Source organism: Schistocerca cancellata, unplaced genomic scaffold, assembly GCF_023864275.1.
Source record: "Schistocerca cancellata isolate TAMUIC-IGC-003103 unplaced genomic scaffold, iqSchCanc2.1 HiC_scaffold_352, whole genome shotgun sequence".
NCBI classification, from domain to species: domain Eukaryota; kingdom Metazoa; phylum Arthropoda; class Insecta; order Orthoptera; family Acrididae; genus Schistocerca; species Schistocerca cancellata.
In genome coordinates this window covers 5,001-10,000 of record NW_026046370.1, presented here as the reverse complement: position 1 = coordinate 10,000, position 5,000 = coordinate 5,001, and the positions used below count along the sequence as shown (strand labels likewise).

Genomic DNA, 5,000 nt, shown 5'->3' with positions numbered 1-5,000 from the left:
TGCAATAGCTCCATCTACGCGAATCGGACGACACTACGTCCACCATGGCGAGCGCACCACAAACAAAAAGACCGCCATCTGCAGGTCCCCCGCAACATGACCTGCTGCACCGACGATACCGCCATCTAGGCGACGCCACGCCGACTACAACATCGCTAGGTCCCACAGTGCCCATTTTTCGACGCCACCCACACAGCCTGCATCATCTGTCCACCACAGGAGCCCCAACGCCAGTGCCTGCGCCGCACGAAGTCGTCGACCGACAATCGCTCCACCCGCACCCGCACGTGCCCCACTCCAACCGCCCAAATCGCAACTCCAGCGGATGAATGGCGGACTCTTCCCGCACTCCTATCGTGCAATCCACCCCTATATCTTGCGTTTCATGAAGAGTTATATCCAATATGCCATATTCCCGCTGTCCCTATACATGCTCTAAGTAGCTCGCTTGCTACAGCAGCAGCAGCACCACCTCCGCGCGCTTCCCTGGGGGCACTGAACCGCAGGACGCGAGACCCCACGCCCTGTGGCAAACAGGGCTCCTCGCAGAATATATACGGTCCCTACCCCGCACAACGATGACGGTGTGGGGGCCATTGTACGACACCGCTTCCTGCGGTGCCAACGCTGTCGTAGAGTCGATACTCCATCTTTGGTAGAAGGCAACCATTCCGCTGTAAATGAGTACGTCGCTCGTAGTTCAGTCACCTCGCAGCACTGCTCAGTAAACTATGCAGGCCCACATAGATAGATCAAATACGCAAATGCCCCTATACATGCTGAACGTCTGTGCAAACAAAACGAACCACACGTCACCCGCACACTCTATCACCCACACACTCTATCACACACTACTCTCTGCCTGTAACAAACACAGATACAATAATTAAGCACCGGCATGGACCAACGTCCGGTGCATCCTATCCGCCACAGTACACCAACCAGACTATGATAACCAGGCCAGGAGGTCCAATCATAAAACAGAATATCCCACTCGTCCGACAACCACAATTGCTCAGATAAGCCACCAACACCCACACATGTCCTACACAGGGGTGCACCCAACATCACCACACTGCCTCGTCTTACAGCACAAACACACTGGCAGGAATGAAACACACAGGTCTGCCGCAACCACAGACACGGCTCGCCCCCCCCTCTCACTGGCGGAAAGCGCATCCCGACGTGACATAACTCCTTTGACACACTGACGCTGCCTCGGGCATCCACGTCCTACGGTCGATATCAACGAACCTCACCCCCCCCCCCCCCCCCCCACAACACGCCATCCCATACCACATTGTGTACCGTACCCAAACCTAACGTGTACTGTACTACAACGCAATGTGTACCATAACACAACCCAGTTTGTACCTTAACCTAACCTATGTCACCTTAACCTAACCTATGTCACCTTAACCTAACCTATGTCACCTTAACCTAACCTATGTCACCTTAACCTAACCTATGTCACCTTAACCTAACCTATGTCACCTTAACCTAACCTATGTCACCTTAACCTAACCTATGTCACCTTAACCTAACCTATGTCACCTTAACCTAACCTATGTCACCTTAACCTAACCTGTGTTGCACCTTAACCTACCTCAATTTGCACCGCAATGTAACTCAATTTGCACCGCAATGTAACTCAATTTGCACCGCAATGTAACTCAATTTGCACCGCAATGTAACTCAATTTGCACCGCAATGTAACTCAATTTGCACCGCAATGTAACTCAATTTGCACCGCAATGTAACGCAATTTGCACCGCAATGTAACGCAATTTGCACCGCAATGTAACGCAATTTGCACCGCAAAGTAACGCAATTTGCACCGCAATGTAACGCAATTTGTACCGCAATCTACCCCCATGTTGTGCCTTAACCTAACCCACGTTGTGCCTTAACCTAACCCACGTTGTGCCTTAACCTAACCCACGTTGTGGCTTAACCTAACCCACGTTGTGGCTTAACCTAACCCACGTTGTGGCTTAACCTAACCCACGTTGTGGCTTAACCTAACCCACGTTGTGGCTTAACCTAACCCACGTTGTGGCTTAACCTAACCCACGTTGTGGCTTAACCTAACCCACGTTGTGGCTTAACCTAACCCACGTTGTGGCTTAACCTAACCCACGTTGTGGCTTAACCTAACCCACGTTGTGGCTTAACCTAACCCACGTTGTGGCTTAACCTAACCCACGTTGTGGCTTAACCTAACCCACGTTGTGGCTTAACCTAACCCACGTTGTGGCTTAACCTAACCCACGTTGTGGCTTAACCTAACCCACGTTGTGGCTTAACCTAACCCACGTTGTGCCTTAACCTAACCCACGTTGTGCCTTAACCTAACCCACGTTGTGCCTTAACCTAACCCACGTTGTGCCTTAACCTAACCCACGTTGTGCCTTAACCTAACCCACGTTGTGGCTTAACCTAACCCACGTTGTGGCTTAACCTAACCCACGTTGTGGCTTAACCTAACCCACGTTGTGGCTTAACCTAACCCACGTTGTGGCTTAACCTAACCCACGTTGTGGCTTAACCTAACCCACGTTGTGCCTTAACCTAACCCACGTTGTGCCTTAACCTAACCCACGTTGTGCCTTAACCTAACCCACGTTGTGCCTTAACCTAACCCACGTTGTGCCTTAACCTAACCCACGTTGTGCCTTAACCTAACCCACGTTGTGCCTTAACCTAACCCACGTTGTGCCTTAACCTAACCCACGTTGTGCCTTACCCTGCTCTGTAATTGGCATATGACACGTTACATTAATGTATTGTTGTCCAACCGCAACCGGCTCAGAATGTTGTGTACACAGCTATGTGTCATCTCCCCATAACAGCTGCATTGCAGTGTGGTACGCCATAGAGACGTGTGGGAGTAATGGACGCAGTGGATGGCGATCAGCATGAGCCGTCTGTTCATGTAGTGGCGCGTGTATGCAGACGTAGTAGTCTCTTCTCACACAATGTGATAGCACGGTGCCCCGCGTTCCACATCTGCGACATGCTACAGAGGCCGGTTGACAGTTGGTCGCGCAATGGAGATCGCATATGTACGGGGGCACCTTCCACGTGCCCTCTAGTCGGGCACATTTTGTTGCGTGGATGTGAGCGAATGTAGTGTGTCTTGACACCTGACAGGCAGGCATGCAATAATAGTTGACTTTGCAAACGGGGATGGACGTGTACGTTTACTGGTGACGTTACGCAAATGAACAACTGGTAACCCGTTGTGGTGCGGTTGATCTTGCTGGAGGTACATCTGTGAGGGCAACGATCGGTACAGCTACGAAGCGGTCCCCACCATACCAACGAACGTGAATGTGAATCTGGGTGTGAAGCGATACGCGGCTGTGGGTGGGTGGGACTGTCCCCGGCCGGTGAGGGGGGGGCCGCCCGGCGTGCTGGCCGCGCGGTGCGTGGGCGCACGCGCTACAGCCGGCTGGTGGGGGCGCCCAGTGGCAGGCGCGCCGGCCGACGGACGCGGCAGGCGGCGCAGCTGCGCGCCGGGGCACCCTGCGCGCGGCGCCGTGCAGCCAAAGTGGGTCCTCGCGGACCCGGTGCGAAGCGCGGTGGACATCTGCAGTGTGCTGGTCCGATTGAGGACTGTGTGCGTTGAGGATGCGCCGCCGCCCGGCACTCGGCGCCGCGACGCCGTCTGCTGCTCGGTCGCCCCAGCGGTTCTCGCTGGTGGTTTGTATCGCAGTTGTGCGGACGTGTTGGCACGTGCGCTGTGCTGGGAGAGTTCGCTTCGGCACCCACGTGGGGCCTTTGCCCTTCTGTGGCGCTGGCGTTGGAGCTGCCGGTCACCGTAGGTGGCGCGTGTTGTCTCCCGCCGGCAATGCCACGACAGCACGCTCCCGGGCCTCTGTCGGCAGCGGCAAGCTCAGTTGGGAGCACGGGTGGTCGCACCTAAAGCGTCTACTCGCCTAACTCCGGGCGATTGCGCCTCTCTCGAACCCGACCAAGTACTTAGGACGGCGCTGCGCGCCGCCGGGACCTGAGAGGGTTTCGAGGTGTATTGTGCAGGGGAGCCCAGCCTCCTCCTGTTTGCAGAATAATTGAGCGGACGCTTGCGTGTTCGCGCGGGCCCCCCGGGACACACTCCCGGGCGGCCGGCTGCTCAGCTCTAGTTGACGCAGCTCCCTGGTTGATCCTGCCAGTAGTCATATGCTTGTCTCAAAGATTAAGCCATGCATGTCTCAGTACAAGCCGCATTAAGGTGAAACCGCGAATGGCTCATTAAATCAGTTATGGTTCCTTAGATCGTACCCACGTTACTTGGATAACTGTGGTAATTCTAGAGCTAATACATGCAAACAGAGTCCCGACCAGAGATGGAAGGGACGCTTTTATTAGATCAAAACCAATCGGTCGGCTCGTCCGGTCCGTTTGCCTTGGTGACTCTGAATAACTTTGGGCTGATCGCACGGTCCTCGTACCGGCGACGCATCTTTCAAATGTCTGCCTTATCAACTGTCGATGGTAGGTTCTGCGCCTACCATGGTTGTAACGGGTAACGGGGAATCAGGGTTCGATTCCGGAGAGGGAGCCTGAGAAACGGCTACCACATCCAAGGAAGGCAGCAGGCGCGCAAATTACCCACTCCCGGCACGGGAGGTAGTGACGAAAAATAACGATACGGGACTCATCCGAGGCCCCGTAATCGGAATGAGTACACTTTAAATCCTTTAACGAGTATCTATTGGAGGGCAAGTCTGGTGCCAGCAGCCGCGGTAATTCCAGCTCCAATAGCGTATATTAAAGTTGTTGCGGTTAAAAAGCTCGTAGTTGGATTTGTGTCCCACGCTGTTGGTTCACCGCCCGTCGGTGTTTAACTGGCATGTATCGTGGGACGTCCTGCCGGTGGGGCGAGCCGAAGGCGTGCGACCGCCTCGTGCGTGTTCGTGCGTCCCGAGGCGGACCCCGTTGAAATCCTACCAAGGTGCTCTTTATTGAGTGTCTGGGTGGGCGGCACGTTTACTTTG

At 54.5% G+C, this 5,000-nt stretch overlaps 1 non-coding gene across 1 annotated transcript in view; it reads left to right on the top strand.

Moving 5' to 3' along the window:
• The first annotated feature begins 4,155 nt into the window (after positions 1-4,155).
• Positions 4,156-5,000, top strand: part of LOC126118387 (small subunit ribosomal RNA) — a 1,906-nt gene continuing 1,061 nt past the window's right edge. The window contains exon 1 of the ribosomal RNA XR_007525809.1: positions 4,156-5,000. This exon is cut by the window's right edge and continues 1,061 nt beyond it. This is a non-coding gene — a ribosomal RNA (small subunit ribosomal RNA).